Genomic DNA, 19375 nt, shown 5'->3' on the forward strand with positions numbered 1-19375 from the left:
TTTCAATTTTCCAATATGCTCCTTCTAAGTCCTGGTCATCCAGTCAAATGACTGGTGATAATCCACTAGCCAGTATATAATCACACATCTTTTCATGCAAACTTATGCTCTGCTGGCCTATATGTCTTCATACTGAAGTAGGGATGCTCCTGTTAGGAGGCACAAAAAAATTTCATTCAAGAGAAAGCTAAGACTTCCACCTCTTAATGTCATTGAGTCAACAGGGTAAGAAAGGAGTTATAGTGTTTACAGGGGTTATTGATCCAAAACACCAGGGAGAAATTAGACTGCTCCTTGACAGCAATATATATATAAACTATTGATTCTACTCCTTTAGAGAACCTTACCTAATACAGTCACTTTCTGTCCCTATTTTCTCTTAGATAAATGACGGCACATACAAGATCATAAATTTCATGTATCCATCAGTGCAAAAAAGAAAAAAACACCCAAACTTAGTGTGTGAAAACAATTTATCCTTCTCATGATTGTATGGATTTATTCATAGCAGATAGAAGATTCTCTTGATCTAGATGAGATCAAAGTGGCTGCATTGAGTTGGGAGAACATAAATACTTAGAGATTTATTTCACTCGAGGCCACTAGTGTACCAATCTAACCCATATGATTCTGGATTTTCCTTTAAATTAACACACACTGATGTAATTAACAAATACTCTCCGAATTACTTTTCATAAGCTTTTGTATTTTATTCTGAACACAATACCATTTATATAATGTGCCTAGCTTATAGTAATCATAAATTGAATTGCTTTGTACTTAAGAAAAAGCTGTGCACAAATCCCCTGCTTTCATTATTGTATTTTGTTGATTGTGTCTTAAATTTCCAAATCTAATATATTTTATGTAAAGAGAGGAGTGAAGATAGGACCTCATATATAGCCTAGGTCAGCCTTGAACTCAAATTTTCCTGCTTAAACCTCCGAAGTACTTTGATTATAGGTATGTGACATCATGTCTGGTTCTAATATACCTTAATATTCTAAATTTGTGATCACTATCACATTTACACAGTATTCTCCATACAATAAAGATTTATTTAAGCATTTGTTCTTATACATCCCTCTATTTCCTATTTTCCTTTCCAATATCCCTGAGGGATCCATAAGGTTTGCTGGTCTAGCTGCTCAGTTGGCACAGATCAAATCTTCTTTAGTAGACTTTCTCCTTACATGCTACTGAAAACAAAACACAAACACCTTTCTTCAAGTAGTCTTCAAGTGCCACTCCAGTTGGACACCTTTAAAAGGATGTGAAGTTTCAAGAGAGCTCTAATTCTCCACCCAACAATTCTGTGTGTGCTAGTGCCATCACACTCCTGATGTCATTTATATACATTTAAACATTTGTTTATCTTTATTGAGACATAATATTTGCACATCATCATGATTCACATTGTACTAATTCAACATAATCATTTCTCAAAGGCAAAAATAAGGCATGATGCATCTGAAAAAGCTGTTCTGCATCAGTATCAGGAACATACCCTATTGCTAATATAAAGATTTTATGCAAAGGATGGATTTTTCATCTCAAAATGTCCCATCTGCTCTCTGAGTGAGTCACTTCAGGTTGAAGTGGAAACCTAGCAACTATCTGGTTAATGGGATCAATTTACACAGCAGGAGGTCTGGCTGAGTTACAGAATTGAGCATTTAGCAAAAATGAAGAGCTTAGAGTTTCAAAAAGGCTTAAAATGCTTTTTAAAAATCCACATTTTAGGGAGGAGGCTTCTCTTCAAAAACTAAAAAAAAAAACTTACCTGATAATTGCTGTTAATTATGTGCTAATGTTTTCCTAATACTACATAATTTGTCATTCATTACACACAGAATAATCAGAACAAGAGGTGTTTTCTTTTTCTACAAAGTTCCAATCTGCAATAGCAATATCTTTAAGGGGGTAAACTAAGCACATTGATGGATCTTTGGAAATGTGTATTATATAAAATAATATGGACTCCATTAATGAAACATCAGCTCAAAATTAAAAACATTTGCTTGGAAAGGAAGAAGTGAAATTATCCTTATTTGCAGATGATATGATCCTATATATGAGACCCTAAGGACTCTATGAGAAAACTAATAGAGCTGATAATCACTTTTGCAAAAGTGGCAGAATACAAAATTAGTACATAAGAATTATTAGACTTCTTACACACCTACCAATGACAAACATGCTGAGAAGGAAATCAAGGAAACAGTTCCATTTACAATAGCCATAAAAAGTAACTACATTGGAATATCTCTAGCCAAGGAAGTTAAAGACCTCTATGATGAAAACCTTAAAACATTGAAGAAAGAAATTAACAAAAGATATAAGAAAATAGAAAGAACTCACATGCTCAAGGAATGAAAAAGTTAGAACCACAAAATATCTATCTTACAAAAAGCAATATACAGATTCAGTGCAATCCTTGTAAAATTTCAGTACCACTCTTCACAGAAATAAAAAAAAAAAAAGATAAAGTTAAAGTTCATTTGGAAGCACAAAAGACCTCAGATAGCCAAAACTATCTTCAGCAAAAAGAATCTGCTGGAGTCATCACCATAACTGATTCCACATTATGCTATAGAGCCAAACTAATAAAAACCACACATGATGCTCCCACTAAAACAGACACATAGATCAATAAATACAATAGAAAATCCAGGTCCATGAAACTAAAACCACCTGATTTTTAACAAAGATGCTGAAAGCACGCATCAGAGAAAAGACAACATTTTCAAAATGGTGTTGGGAAAATAAGGCATCTGCATATAGAAGGATCAAACTAGATCAAGATCCTTATCTCTCACACTGCATAAAAATCAGCTTAAAATGAATCAAGGACCTAAAACAGATCTTCAAAATGGCTAGAAGAAAAAACTAGAGAAAGACCTCAAAATCTAAGTGTATGGAAGAACTTTCTGAATAGATCCCCAGTAGCCAAGAGAATAAGACAGTCTTATTTTATATATACACATATGTATGCTAATATATACACACATATATGTAGGTAAGAGAAACGTCAATCAAGAGAGAAACTACAGAATGGGAGAAAGCCTTTACCAGCTGTACATCTTACAGAGGATTAATATCTAGAATATATGAATAACTCAAAAAACTAAACATCAAGGAAATGAATAACCCAATGAAAAAGTAAGCTATGTAACTAAAAAGAGAGTTCTCAGAAGAAGAGATATAAATGTTCTATATCTATATCTATCTCTATCTCTATATCTATCTATCTATGTAGATAGATAGATAGATAGATAGATAGATAGATAGATATAAATATACACATATAGATAGATAGATAGATAGATATAAATATACACATATAGATAGATAGATAGATAGATAGATAGATAGATAGATAGATAGATAGATAGATGATAGAGATAGAGATAGAGATAGAGATAGAGATAGAGATAGATATATAGAGAGAGTCTTATTGAAGTTTGTAATTTAGATCTGCAGCCGCCAGGCTGGAGGAGGTGTCACTCAAAGTGAAGGAGAAACAGGAACAAGATTTTTTGGTTGTTGTTGAGGCAAGCTCAAAAGATTGGCCTCATTTTTTCACTTTGTATTATTTTTAAATATATATTTTAGTTTTTACTATTAGATATGGATTTTGTATGTAAACATCACATGTTGGTACCATCATTTCTCCCCTCCCTGCCCCTTTTCTGAAGAGGCCTTCCTCATTGGGGATGCAAGTCAACCCCATGGGTATTGTGGGTCATGCATTATAGGGAAGCAGTCAGTTATGGGGCAGAGGCAATGTTTTATGTACAATGTCCCAACTGTGGCTCTAACAATCTTTCTGCCCCCTCTTCCACAAGATTCCCTGAGCCATGCTGGGGGCATTTTACATCTACTTCAGTGATGGGCACTTGGGAGCATCAAGATGTCTGGTTTTGGTAGGTGTTGAGTGTTGTCAGTATCTTTCTCATTACCCTTGTGCTGATATCAGCTTAACTGACAGCTCAGCATTCTTGCTCATTTCCCCAGTTCCTCTGTGGTTTCAGTTGGGGCTGGAGTGGAGTGCACTGGGTTGTTTATCTCCTCAAGTCCAGGTCCCATCTGAAAAAGAGAAGCAGATTCTCCAATGGAGAATGAAGTCAGTGCCAGTTAAATAGGATAACATTATTAATTTAGAAAGAATTATAAGGGTTTAGGCACTTTTACAGTGTAAGGTTAGTGGGAGCTTGACAATGGAAAGCAGAATCATTATCTGGATAGGATTCTGACTTGTTTCCCAATTCCAGATATGGTTTCCTTTCCACTGAGTGGACCCATTAGCTGAATCAAGAGCAGCTGGTTACCCCCAATGGCTGTGTGCCACTATTGCACTTGTGTGAGTGTCACATCAGGTTGTTTGCTTCTGAGTCACTTAGACTTTGAGTAGCTTGGAAAGGTGATGGCCACTTTCCCCTGGTAGCTCATGTAGCACCTTATAGCACTAGATGGGCTATTTATCTGAGGACTGGCACTCCCCTGGATTCCAATCAGGTCTCTCATTGGTCTGTGTGGACAGTGATTGGTGTCTTAAGCAGTAGGCTCTTACCATTAACTTCTGGTGGGTAATCAAGTGCTCTGACAGAAGTCTGTCATGTTTGTTTTGGGAGATCTAGTAGGTCTCTCTGATCAACAGTTCATTGTGGATGTAGACCACATCCTAGTACAGGGAATTACAGGCCAGTGCCAAGGGAAAAGAAAAAAGTAAAATCCAGAGAAGAAAGAGAAACAGGAGAAAGTTGAGGTGAGATTTTGTCTCACATTTTCTAGGTCCCTTTGATACAGGTGCTCCCTCTAAGATTTTCTTGAGGGTTCCAACTTTTAATCTGATTTCCAGGATATAGGAGTCTACAGTGTCAGTTTAGTTTGGGTTCAGATTTTGTGCCCCCCCATTCTTACCCTTCCCTCAAACCCTGTCCTCCCTATTGTCTAACTGTCAAGATGCCATTCAGTTATTTCAACAACTTTGGCTGATCCAGGTTAAGAACTGTAGATGAGTGAGATCATGTGATGATTGTGTTTCTTTGATTGTGTGAGTTCACTTAAAATGATATGTTCAATGTTCAACAATTTTTCTACAAATTTCAATGTGTCATTTTTTCTTAATGCTGACTAGAATTCCATCATGTAGATATACCATGTCTTGGTCATCCATTCATCCAATGATGGGCACCTGGGTGGATTCCAGTTTTTAGCTATTATGAATTGAGCAGCTATAAACATGATTGATCAAATATCTCTGAACTGAGATGTGGAGCTTTTAGGGTAAATGCCCAGTAAGGGAATAGCAGGGTCTGCTGGTAGCTCTATATCCACCCTTTTCAGGAGTCTCCATATTGATTTCCATAGTGGTTGTACCAGCTTACATCCTCACCAACTGTAAATGAGTGTTCCTGTTTCTCCACATCCTTGTCAACATTTATTTTCATTGGATTTTTTTAATGTTTGCTATCCTTACTGGGGTAAGGTGGAATCTCATAGTTGTTTTACTTTGCAGTTCCTTATTGGTTAGGGATGTTGGACATTTTCTTAAGTGTATGTTAGCCATTTGTAATTATTCCTATGAGAACTCCTTATTTAGTTTTCTGCCCCACTTATGGAGTGGGTTGTTTTATTTTTTCATTGTTTAGTTTTTTTTGAGTTCTTTGTAGATTCTAGATATTAGGCTTTTGTGAGTGGTATAGCTGGCAAAGATTTTCTTCCATTCAGTGGGTAATCTATTGACTCTGTTTATGGAATGTTTGTCTGTGACAAAGCTTTTTAGCTTCATGAGATCCCATTGGTTGAGTGTTTGTTTAATTTCCTTGGCTACTGGGATTTTATTCAGGAAGTCTTTTCCCAGTTCTATATCATGGAGTGTGCTTCCTCTTTTTTCTTCCAGTACTTGAAATGTTTCAGGTCTTGTATTGAGGTATTTAATCCATTTGGAGTTGATTTTTGTATATGGCAAAATGATTGTGTCTAATTTCATTTTTCTAATTTTGGTCATCTAATTTGTCCAACACCATTTGTTGAAGATGCTGTTTTTGTCCAGCCTACATTATTGGCACCTTTGTCAATGATCAAGCAGCTGTAGCTGCTTGTCCTAAAGTCTGGGTCTTCAATTCTGTTCCATTGGTCTGTTTTTGTTTTAATTCCAGTACCATGCTGGTTTTGTGATTATGGCTTTATAATATAGGTATAAATCAGATATGGTGATACCACCAGAAGCGTTTCTTTTGCTGAGGATATGTTTGGATATCTGAGGCCTTCTGCCATTCCATATGAATTTTGAGAGCAGATTTTCAGTCTCAGTGAAGAATGATGATGGTATTTTTTTTAAATTTGCTTTCATTTATTTTTATTTATTTACTCGAGAGTGACACACAAAGAGAGAGGGAGGGAAAGAGAGAAATAGAGAGAGAGAGAGAGAGGGAGGGAGAGAGAATGAATATGGGTGCACCAGGGCCTCTAGCCACTGCAAACAAACTCCAGATGTATGTGCCACCTTGTGCATCTGGCTTATGTGGGTCCTGGGAAATCAAGCCTTGAACCAGGGTCCTTAGGCTTCAAATTCAAGCACTTAACTACTGAGTCATCTCTCCAGATCCACTGCTGGTAATTTTTTTTTTGATGCTGGTATTTTTATTGGTATTGTGTTAAATCTGTATATTGCTTTTGGTAGATTGCCATTTTCATAATATTAATTCTACCTATCTAGGAACATGGGAGGTCCTTCCATCTTCTTAAGTCCTCCTCTATTTCTTTATTGAGTGTTTTTATGTATTCATTATGTAGTTCCTTCTCATCCTTTGTGAGTGTTTTTCCAAGGTATTTATTTATTTATTTATTTATTTATTTATTTATTTATTTATTTTTGTTGTCATTGTTATTGAAAATGGGACAGTCTCACTGATTTCTTTCTTTGTATATTTGTAGTTTGCATATAGAAAATATACTGATTTTGTGCAGTGATTTTTGTATTCTACCACTTTGCTGAAGGAATTTAGCACCTTTGAAAGTTTTGGGATGGAGACTTTCAGGTCACTTTTATATATAGGATCATGTCATCTGCAAATAGGGCTAACTTGACTTCTTCCTTTCCAATTTGAATCCCTTCTAGTTCTTTCTCCTGTCTTGTTGCTTGGGCTAGTACTTCTAGTACTACGTTGAAGAGCAGTAGTGTAGTGGACATCCCTATCTTGTTTCAGATCGCAGTGGGAACTCCTTGAGTTTTTCCTCATTAAGAATTATTTGGGAGACTTCTGGTTAAGATGGCAGCTTAGGTACCATGCCAAAGCAGCCTAGGGGGGAAAAAGTCTGAAAAATCTCAGCAAAATACACACTTTTACTAAAAAGTGAGGTGTATAGGAAATCAAAACAGCAGTGGAGAAGTAGAAGAGATCCAGAGTCCACACAGCCCGGCAAAAGCGGCCCCAGCAGATCCGCCGACTGCGGCAGTGGCAGTGCACCAGAAAGCCGCCAGGCTCGGCTCCAGCCACAGTAAAAGCCAGGTGAGGGGAGCTTCCACTCACACCGGAGCTCTCCACAAACTCAAGAAACAAGAAACGTGAAGGGAGAGCGGCAGTGAACAACGGAGGAGCAGACCATGAGGTAGAAGAACACATGGAACAGCGAGAGAACCAGAGCAGCTGCGGCTCCCTCCCCTCCCCCACCGCCTGAGCCCAGCTTCAGTGAAGAGAGCAGCAGTCCCGGGACCCAGCCACGCCAACTTGAGCCAACAGCAGGACCCAAGCAGGAACAGAGTCCCGCAGCAACATCAGCGGCTCCGGCACCAGCAGCAACGGCCCCAGCAGCGGCAGATCCAGTAGCAGCAGCTTCAGAGGCAGCAGTCTTAGATCCACCAGCAGCAACAGAGGATCCAGTAGTGGCAGCTAAAGCAGCAGCAGCGGTGGACACAGCAGAGGTGACAGATCCAGCAGCGGCAGCTTTAGCAGCCGTGGTGGTTCCAGCAGCAGGGGTGCCAATCTGTAGGGCCACAGTTGCCAGGCTCAGTTTGCCCCACAGGAAAAGCCAGTGCCCAACTGCAGAAATCAGAACAGCAGCCCAAAGACCCAGCCAGCAACTTGACTGAGACCAAAATCGTCCAAAAAGGTAACTGGGATTGATTGCACCAGGGAAGGGTCTCACTTGGTCACAAGCTGACTTGGATCCCTCAACAGACCAGAAATCTTAACCTCTATGTTGATAGAGGATCTGGTTGTTATAATAACTACTCTTGCATAAATATTCAGTGCTGTTTTTGATTGAATGTGTACAGTATTTAGTTCAATTTTAGAATCTACCTGTATTTTATTCCACTCAGCCTACTTGAATACTCCCATATCAGGGAAGCTCAACCCCTAGGAACACCTTTGTAGATACTCTGAGAGCCTTAAGAGCCACACCTAACACCTTAAGCTCCTATCCTGAAAATATATAACATCAAATCAATTGATACAGCTAAGAATACCTACCTAGCTAGAAAATCCAAGCATTAACTTAATCCAAGATGCAAAAATATATACATTATAACACAAGAAACACTAAAAAGCAAGACGATATAAATCCACCTAAAAGTATTAATGCATCAGAAATGACCTCCAGTGAGAACCAGTTAGAGGAACTGCCTGAGAAAGATTTCAAAAGAATGATTGTAAATATGTTCAAAGAAGTCAGAGAACAAATCAAAGGAGTCAAAGAGGAACTCAAAGAGGAAATCAAAGGAATCAAAGAAGACGCAGGACACCAACTTCATGAAATAAAGAAGGCAACACAAGACATATATAAGGAAATATAAATAATGAAGAAAAACCAGTCAGAATTACTAGCAATGAAGAACACAGCTAATGAAATAAAAAAAAAAAAAACTCTGTAGAAAATCTCACAAGTAGAATGGACAAAGGTGAGGACAGAATATCTAAGCTAGAAAACCAGGTGGCAGATCTAATACAGTCCAACAAAGAGAAAGACAAACTTATAGAAAAGTATGAGTGGGAATTTCAAGATATTCGGGACACTATGAAAAGATCAAATATTAAAATTCAGGGCATAGTAGAGAAGGCATAGTAGGCATCTTCAACAAAATCATAGAAGAAAATTTCCCCCAAATTGGGAGAGAGGTGCCAATGCAGATACAGGAAGCCTTTAGAACCCCAGCCAGACAAAACCTGGAAAGAACCTCTCCTAGTCATATTATAATCAAACTACCAAACACACAAACCAAAGAAAAAATATTGAAAGCAGTTAGAGAGAAAAATCAAGTTACCTACAAAGGCAAGCCCATCAGGATTACAGCAGATTATTCAACACAAACTTTTAAAGCCAGAAGGGCTTGGCGTGATGTATTCCAAGTTCTGAAAGATAACAACTGTCAACCAAGGTTACTTTATCCTGCAAAGCTATCCATTTAAATAGACAGAGAAATAAGGACATTTCATGACAAAAGCAGGTTAAAGGAGTATTTGAAGACAAAACCAGCTCTACAGAAAATACTTGATAGGATCCTCCATGCTGAAGAAAAGGAAAAGCATACATATAAGGAACCTGGAAAAAACAAGCAATACTCAAATACTAGTTAACACAAGAAAGCAAAGGTAGAACTGGAACCACACACACAAAAAAAAGGCAAACATAAATACACACCTTTCAATAATATCTCTTAATATCAATGGCCTCAATGCCCCAACCAAAAGACATAGGTTTGCAGACTGGGTTAAAAAGCAGGATCCTACAATTTGTTGTCTCCAAGAAACTCACCTTTCTACAAAGGATAGACATTATCTTAGGGTGAAAGGTTGGAAAACGGTGTTTCAAGAAAATGGACCTAGAAAACAAGCAGGGGTTGTTATCCTAATACTTGACAAGGTACACTTCAGTCCAACGTTGGTCAAGAAAGGTAGGGAAGGTCACTTTATATTGATTAAGGGCACACTCCAACAGGAGGACATTACAATCCTAAGCATATATGCACCTAACATGGGGGCTCCCAAATTCATCAAACAAACACTATTAGAACTAAGGTCACAGATAACACCAAAAGAATTATTTGGGCTTTAGGAGCTTTATGTATAGCCTTAATTGTGTTGAGATATAAACCCTCCATGCCTATTCTTTCCAGTGTTTTGATCATGAAGTGGTGTTGTACTTTGTCAAAGGCCTTCTCTACATCAATTGAGATGATCATGTGGTTCTTATGGTTCAGTTTACTTATACATTGACTGACTTCCATATGTTAAACCATTCCTGCATCCCTGGGATGAAGCCTGCTTGATAAAGGTGGATAATGTTTTTGATGTGTTGCTGAACTCAGTTTGCAACGATTTTGTTCCGGATCTTTGCATCTAAGTCCATTAAAGATATAGGCCTATAATTTTCTTTCATTGTTGCATCCCTGTCTGGTTTTGGTATTAGGGTGATGCTAGCTTCCAAAAGGAATCAGGGAGGATTCTCTGGTCTCTGATTATGCAGAATAGTTTGAGAAAAATTGATTTCATTTCTATGAAGGTTTGATAGAATTCAGCTGAGAAGCCATCTGGTCCTGGGCTTTTCTTTTTGGGGAGGTTTTTTATTACCTTTTCAATTTCTATGGATGTGATAGATTTGTTCAGGAGATTAATCTGCTCTGAGTTTAGTTTGGGTAGGTAATATGTGTCTAGGAATTCATCCATTTCTTCCAGATTATTTAATTTTGTGGAATAGAAGTTTTGGAAGCTTGCCCTGCTGATTCTTTCAATTTCATTGATGTCTGTAGTAATCTCTCCTTTTCCATTTCTGATTTTGTTGAGACTTCTCTTTTTTTGCACTTGATCACTTTGGCCAGGGGTTTGTCTATCTTGTTTATTTTTTCAAAGAACCAGCTCTTTATTTCAGTGATTTTTAAAATTGTTTTCCTAGTTTCCAATTCAGTAATTTCTGCTCTAATCTTGATTATTTCTTTTTGTCTGGAGCTCTATGGGTTGGATATTTCTTGTTTTTCCAGTGCCTTTAGGTGGACAGTCAGGTTACTGATTTGTGATCACTTGCCTATGAGGCCTAAGGACTCCGGTTCAAGGCTCCATTCCTCAGGACCCACATTAGCTAGTTGCACAAGGGGGCACACACACATCTGGAGTTAGTTTGTAGAGGCTGGAGGCCCTGGCATGCCAATTCTCTCTCTCTCTATCTGCCTCTTTCTCTTTGTCTGTTGCTTTCAAACATATAAATAATTTTTTTAAAGTGTGTTGTGTAGTTTCCAGAAGTTGGTGGCATTGTTGATGTGTCTCTTGTTAATTTATAGATTTAAAACATTGTGACTTGACATGGTGCAGGAAGTTACTTCATTTTTCCTGACTTTATGAAGGCATGCTTTATGGCCTAATATATGGTCAATTTTGGAAAAGGTTCTGTGGGCTGCTGAGACGAATGTATATTCTGTAGATTTGGGGTGGAACCTTCTGTAGATATCCTTTAAGTCTAGTTTATCTATGACGCTGTTGAGCTCTATTATTTCCCTGTTAATTTTCTGCTTGGATGATCTGTCTATTGATGATAGTGTAGTATTGAAGTCTCCAACTATGATGGTTGTGTTTACTTCTGTTTTATGGTTGAGTAGATTTTGTTGTATAAACTTTGATGCCCCTGTATTTGGGACATATATATTTATGAGTGTGATGTGCTCATGTTTGATTATTCCTTTGATGAGTAAGACTTGACCTTGTTTGTCCTTTTTGATTACATTTGGTTTGCAGTCTATTTTATCAGATATTAACATAGCAACACCTGTTTTTTTTTTAATTTATTTATTTGAGAGCGACAGACACAGAGAGAAAGTCAGACAGAGGGAGAGAGAGAGAATGGGCACGCCAGGGCTTCCAGCCTCTGCAAACGAACTCCAGACGCGTGTGCCCCCTTGTGCATCTGGCTAACGTGGGACCTGGGCAACCGAGCCTCGAACCGGGGTCCTTAGGCTTCACAGGCAAGCGTTTAGCTGCTAAGCCATCTCTCCAGCCCTGTTTGTTTTTTAATTTACATTTGCTTGGAATATCATTTTCCAACCTTTTGCCCTGAGGAGGTGCCTATCTTTAGTGGTGAGGTTGGTTTCTTGAAGACAGCAGATAGAAGGGTCCAGTCTTTTGATCCATCCTGATAGCCTGTGTCTTTTGATGGCTGAGTTAAGACCATTAATATTTAATGTTAGTACTATGAAGTTTGAATTAATCCCTGCCATGATGAGGTGTTTTATGTGGTTGGGTGATTACTTGTGTTATGTACTGTTTTGATCCTGGTCTATTTTGGTTATTGTGATCTTGTTGATTCCTGAGATTGGTTGTTTGACTGTCCTGTGTGGAGTATTCCTTCAAGCATTCTCTTTAGGTTTGGCTTTGTGGTCATATAATCATAGAATTGACTTTTTTCATGGAAAGTTTTTCTTTCACCATCTATTATGAAGAATACTTTTGCTGGGTAAAGTAGCTTGGGTTGGAAGCCATAGTTTTTCAGACTTTGAAGTATTCTAATCCTAGGCCCTCCTGGCTTTTAGGATTTCCATTGAGAAACCTGATGTTATTCTAATAGGATTGCCTTTGTATGTTATGAATTGCTTCTATCTTGATCCTTTTAACACTCTTTCTTTGTTTTCATTGTTAAGAGTTTTAACTATGGTGTGTCTTGGAGAGTTTCGTCTTTGGTCCTGCCTGTTTGGTGTTCTGTGGGCTTCTTCTATCTGTATGGACCTCTGTTTTGCAAGATTTGGAAAATTTTCTCCAATAATTTTGTTAAGTATGTTTTCTATGTCTCCAGTCTGGATTTCCTCTCCTTTGGGTATGCCCAAAATCCAGATGTTTGGTCATTTTAGGGTGTCCCACAATTTCATCTTATTCTATTCACTTGATTTTTTAAGTTTAAAAAAATTTTTGGCCTTCTGATCAATTTCTTCTGTCCTATCTTCCCACCTCCCCAGTCTAGGTAGCCTGAACTGATCCATGTTCTGGAGGGCTCAGCATGAAGTATGCCAGATCCCTGTTCCTTTACTCCTCCTAATCCCCTGGTTCTGGTAGGTCCTATTGTGCCATGCTCTGGGAGGCCTGACTCCTGTGTGAACTGTGGAAAAAAGGCCTTTTGCTCTGGTATCTTGACTGGACACTAAATAGCAAAATTCTTGTTAACCTGAGTAAGAGGGTGAATGGGCCAAAGGACACAAACTTGCTTACTCTTCAATAAAGCAGTCTTCCTAAAATGGGTAGACAACAATGAAAAAAAAAGCCAATGAAAGCCAGAAAACAAGATAGCTTTTTTTTAAATTAGTTACGGACATACTCAGTGTGTAAACAGCACATGTTGGTACCATCCTTACCATCACCCCTGTTCCCCCCCTCCAAAGGGACTCTCCTCATTGGGGATGCCAGTTATCGCCATGTGGATTGTGGGTCAGACAGATATTTTAAAGTGTTTTCAAAATCTTCAACCATCAGAAAAATGAAAATTAATACTACTTTGAGATTCCATCTCACTCCAGTCAATATCTGTCATCAAAAAATTAAATGAGTGCTTGCTCTGGCAGCACATACACTAAAATTAGAATGATACAGAAAAGATTAGCATGGCCTTTGTGTGTGGATGACATGAAAATTTGTGAATCATTCCATATTTAAAAATATCAATTGTCAACAAATGCTGGTGAGACTGTAGAGAAAGAGAAACGCTTATTCACTATTGTCATGGTTGAAAACTGATGCAGCTACTGTGAAAATCAGTGTGGAAGTTTCTCAAAAAGCTAAAGTTAGAATTACCATATAACCCATCTATCCCATATCAATCCTGGATATATATCCTAAGGACTCCATATTTTACTATAGAGATACTTCATCACTTATGTTTGTTGCTGCTCCATTCACAATATTTAGGAAATGAAATCAGCCCAGATGCCCGTAAACTGATGAATGGTAATGAAGATGTGGTACATATGTGCAATGGAGTTTATCCATCTGTAAAGAAAATGAGATTATGAAAGTAACAGGAAAATGGATGGACAAGGAAAATACTATAGGAAATGAAACATTCTGGACTCAGAGAGACAAATAGCATCTGTTTCCTCTCATATATGGATTATAACTTCAAATATTTAGGTTTGAATATAGAAAAAATAGAAATGATCAATCAATATTTTTAAATATTCAACATTGTTAGCCATCAGGGAAATGCAAATTAAAATTCCTTTGAGATTCTACCTCATTTCACGTCTCACAGATTTTCTATTCTCAAAAAACAAATGGCAGGAAATGTTAGCAAATATATGGACAAAGAGGATCCCTGGTTCTCTGTTAGTAGGAGTATAAGATGGTGTAGCCACTATGGAAATCAATGTGGATGTTACTAAAAAACCTAAAAATAGATCTACCATATAACCCAGCTATACCACTCCTGGGTATATTGTGTATCCCTGTTTATTGTTGCACTATTCACAACAGCCTATATGTACATCAACAGATGACTTGATTAAAAATATGTGGCACATGGGACTAAGGAGATAGTTCAGTTAGTAAAATTTTTGCTTTGCAAGCATGAAGGCTTGAGTTCAATATCCAGAGCCCATTTTTTAATATATATATGTGTGTGTGTGTGTGTGTGTGTGTATGTGTTATGTACACAGTGCATATACAGTCATGTTGATACCATTGTTAGCCTCATCCCTGTCCTACCCCTTCTGCAGGGACATTACTCATTGGGGAATATGGGTCATGCATTGTGGGGTTAGCTATCAGTTATGGGTAAGGGCAATGTCTCCAATGTCTCTGTACATAATGACCCAATGTGTCAGAGCCCATTTTTTTATTATTTTATTTTATTTTTGTGTGTGTGTACACATTTAGTTTTATTGTAACAAAGCAACTGGTACACTTAATGTTTAAAACTGAGCAGTATCTTTCCTTTCCAGTGAAAACAAAGAAAATTTAAAAATAAAACAAAATTACAATAGAGAATGTCAATTCCAAATAAATCCTACAGGTTCTGCTGATTCTCCCATAGAGTGGCAGGGCTCAAGTCATCATTAGGAGAGAATTTTATTTTAAAAGTGTCATCTTAAACTGCAAGGTTGTCCATTAAACATCACAATTAAACATGCCAAAGGAGAAGCTATGTTGTCAAAATGCCCACTTAACCCACCCAGACATCTCAAACCCACTCTTTGCTGACCTTCTATACCCCATTTTTTAAAAATATTTTTTTCTTTTTATTAAACAAGAGAAGTAGACAGGTACATGTTAATGCTAACTGTCTGTATTTACACAGAGACACACTGTAATCTCTGAGCCCAATATACAGAGAAAGGTGGAAAGAAGCTAGAATCTATGCACTACTACACAGGGCCAGTACCCTCAAGCTTCTGTCAGAGTGAAGGGAGCAGAAGGTTTTTCTTTTTTTTCCCACAGAGCACAGTGGTGGTGTTATTCCATACAGTTCTTGTTTAGACAGGAAGGGATAAAAATGAATTTAGAACAATTTTTTTAAAAAAGATTCTTTTCTTGTTGTATTCTGATCAGGGTAATTTCCCCCCAAAATAAGATGAGAACCATGATGTTGAGAAAAAGAGACCTCAAAAATAGGGCTACTGAGCATGAGAGGTTGTGGGGAGAAAAGACTGCAACTTGCTCCCAGGGACTGGAGAAAAATTTAAAGATAAAAAATAAAAATAAAAGGTTGGAATCCATCAGTGTTCTTTTCTATTAGTCATCTTCTCCTTCATCCTCCTCTCCTTCTTCCCCTTCATCATCATCTTCATCTTCTTCACCTTCATCCTCATCTCCTCATCAATATCTTCCAATCCTTCATCATCATCATCATCATCATCATCTTCTTCCCCCTCTCCTTCTTCAGCATCCATATCAGGAACCAAGTAGTACCGCAAGGGATTTGGCCAAATGTCATCTTTGATGACCTCTCCTAACTCATCTGCACCTGCATCAGAATGGTCTGGAAACCAGGTAAAGAAGCTCTCTGGCTCTTAGTGCTGCCTCTTTCTACTGGCTTTATTCTGTGTCTGACTTGAGCGTTTTGTCAAATCCTCTCCAGATTTCCATTTGATTCCAGTGGACTTTGAAGATGGATCATCACTCTCATTCAGATGAAATTCTTTGGAGAGGACTTTATTTTCAAAATAAGGATTTTCTTCAAAATAAAAATCTGTTCTGTAACCTGATTTTATATCTTCAAATTCTGTCACCTCAACTCTGGTCAGGTAATGCAGCGCTTCTTCATCTTCCTCCCCAAACAGTGCAGACACTTGTGGATGATTGACAAATGTTGTTACCCCGAAATTTGGGATTTTGGCGATCAATTCTGATCTCTTCTGAAAAAATGGTTGGCGAAGTTTGTTATATTTCTGTTCTACTTTCAAAATTTCCTCACTGGCTTGTTCATTAGGTCTATTTCATTTTGTACTTCATCAATATGTTCAATTGCTTCTTGCTGTTCTTTTTCTCCCTTCTGCTAGCCGGGCGAGGCCGACGAGTCGGCCGGCTTCAGCGCAGAGGCCGGTCTGGGCTTCTTGGGTTGAGGCAGGAGCGGAGATTGGCATTTCGGGGCCATGCCAAGAAGAAAAGTCCCACAGACACTAAGCCGCCCCGGGAGCCTGCGGAGCGCAGCGGCGGGGGAAAGCCGGGTGAAGGGAGAGCCCATTTTTTTAAAGTGGACATAGTGGCATGCATTTGTTACCCCAGTGCTGGGAAGGCTAAGACAGGTAGATCTCCAGGGCTTGCTGGTCAGCCAGTCTTGCCTAACTAGGAGATTTCCAGGCCAGTGAGGTACCATGTATCAATAAAAAATGGAATTGACAGCATGTGAGAAACATTGTTCTCTGGCCTCCATATCTCCATACACATGTGCAAATATAAGCACCTGTACGGAGATATAAATGAACACACACAGGGATAAAATATGGCACATATACACAGTGGAATTTCATTTGATCACAAAAATATATGGCATTTGCAGAGAAACAGATGGAACATTCTGTATCATTATGTTAAGCAAAATAAATTAGACTCGGAAATACAAATATTACATGTTATCTATCATGTACAGAATTCAGATTTAAGTGTGTATGAGGGTGCTGGTCAGCATTGTAGAACAGTGACATTGAGAGGGTACCTCATAAGGGGGAGTAAGAACATGAATACTAGAAGGTATGCAATACATGTAATATAAAAGAAAAGGAGGACCATTTGGTGGAAGGAAAGTAAAAAGGGACAGTGGGAGAAGGATGAATGAGAATAAAATATAATGATATATATGATTGAAAATGCCATAATGAAGCCCATGTCTTTGTACACTAAATTAATTAGTAAAAATGTATATTAAAAAGAGAAATTTAACTGTGTTGACTTAGATAAGATAAAGGGGTATATTGGGGAGATTTACTCTATGTTTTATAAACTCAGTATGCGCTGGGTATTATAACATTGTCATGCATTAATTTAACATGGAAAATTAGTTGAAAACAAAAAATTGTACTTAAGCTTCTTTTATTTTGTCAACTTTACTCCCTGGTTATAAATAGATGGAGATATAATTTATAGAACTCATAAATCCCTATATTTTAAGAACTTTTGATATCCTCTGTGCTATTACATTGGCTATTTCTTAATTGACTGCAATGAGCTACTAAAAAATGTGGGCATCTACTACAATTTACCTTAATGGAATTTCATCTACAATTGTAGTGTAAATTTCTCCTTTACTACTTATTGTCATATATGCCAGGATCATTCTTTGCAGGAATGAAATATGTAGATAGAATTAGTATTTGCCTATTGAGGTGAGACCAAGCATACCAGAAAGCTTCTTTCCTATCTTCTCCCCAAGTCCCAACATTGTAGATTCATGCTTTTGAATGGAGATGATGAAAATTACTGAAATGCTTATAAGCAGTAAACCTAACTGTTTCCAGTTACCTGTGCATTTTAAGGGCCCCTTCATGATCCTATTACCTACAGTGTGGAACTAGTGGTTTGGCTGTACATGGGAGGATACCCTGAGGCTCCTGCTCTTGCATTTGCAGAACTATTGCACTAACTCATGTTGTTCTTTTCTGGTATGTGGTATTATAAGAAATATTCATTTGGTCTTTTCCCCAGTTCCTAGTTCAGAACTACAAAACCTTTGGCATTTTCAGAATGATAGAGGATCTTCTGATCTAATTTGAGGGCCCGGAATAGTTTTGTAATGGGGAGTGGTTACCAGAAAGGCCAGCTTTGATTAGAAACTTGAAATCTAAAGCTTCATCTTCAATATCCAGGGAAGGAAAGAGGTACTGGAGATTGAATTAATCACCAATTGACCAGTAATTTAGTCAGTCATGTCTATTTAATGAAACCTCCATAAGAATCTCCTAAACAAAGGGGTTTGGAGAGGTTTTGATTGTCAAACACATCCACATGCTAGGAGGACATCCCACCTCCAAGTAACAAAGGCTTCCGAGCTACAACCCCTCTAGACAGACTTCATCTTGTTTGTCTCTCTATCGCCCTGTTCATTTGTATTCTTTATAACAACAATAATAAACTAACACTAAGTATAGCACTTTCCCAAGTTCTGAAGTTATTCTGTCAAATTATAGCACTTATGGCACTTTGGAAGGGAGTTAAAGAATTTCCAAGCTGCTGAAGAGATGGCTTGGCTGATAAATGTGTTTGCTTGCAAAGCCTTCTGGTCTGAGTTCAGTTCTATAACACCTACATGAAGCCAGGTGTAAAAAGTGGTGCAAGCATCTGGCATTCATTTGCAATGGCAAGAGATACTGGCTCATGCATGCATATAAACAAATAGAAAAAACATATATTTCAGAGGCCAATAAGTTAAACAGGAGACATAAAAGGTAGAGAAAGGAAGGGAGGAGGGTACTTAATAGGTTGATATTGTATATATGTTAGTACAATGATTGTGATGGGGAGGTAATATAATGGAGAATGGAATTGCAAAGGGGAAAGTGGAGGGGGGAGGGAGGGAATTACCATGGGATTTTTTTTTATAATCATGGGAAATGCTAATAAAAATTTAAAAAAAGAAAAAAAATTAGTTAGTTAGTTTTGGGTTTTTGTGGTAGGGTTTCACTCTAGATTAGGCTGACCTGGAATTCACTATGTAGTCTTAGGGTGGCCTCGAACTCATGGTCATCCTACTTCTGCATCCCAAGTGCTGCTGGGATTAAAGGTGTGCTCCACTACACCTGGTTAGAAAAAATTTTTTTAAAAGAATTTCTAAGTGTGGGCCAGATATTGTTTTGCAGTTGCAAGCACTTGCTTGCAAACTTGCCAATTGAATTCCATCTTCCCCATCACCCACATAAAGCTATATACAAAATTGCACACTCATCCTATAATCCTAACATGCCTGT

General features: G+C 37.9%; 1 non-coding gene and 1 pseudogene across 1 annotated transcript; one reads left to right on the forward strand and one right to left on the reverse strand.

Moving 5' to 3' along the window:
• Positions 1 to 13527: 13527 nt before the first annotated feature.
• Positions 13528 to 13634, forward strand: LOC123456878. Its single transcript, XR_006634750.1, has one exon. It is a non-coding gene; the product is annotated as a U6 spliceosomal RNA (small nuclear RNA).
• Positions 13635 to 15488: 1854 nt separating this feature from the next.
• LOC101599686 lies at positions 15489 to 16569 on the reverse strand (annotated as a pseudogene).
• Between the last annotated feature and the right edge of the window lie 2806 nt (positions 16570 to 19375).

The sequence above is a fragment of the Jaculus jaculus genome, chromosome X, assembly GCF_020740685.1.
Source record: "Jaculus jaculus isolate mJacJac1 chromosome X, mJacJac1.mat.Y.cur, whole genome shotgun sequence".
NCBI classification, from domain to species: Eukaryota; Metazoa; Chordata; class Mammalia; order Rodentia; family Dipodidae; genus Jaculus; species Jaculus jaculus.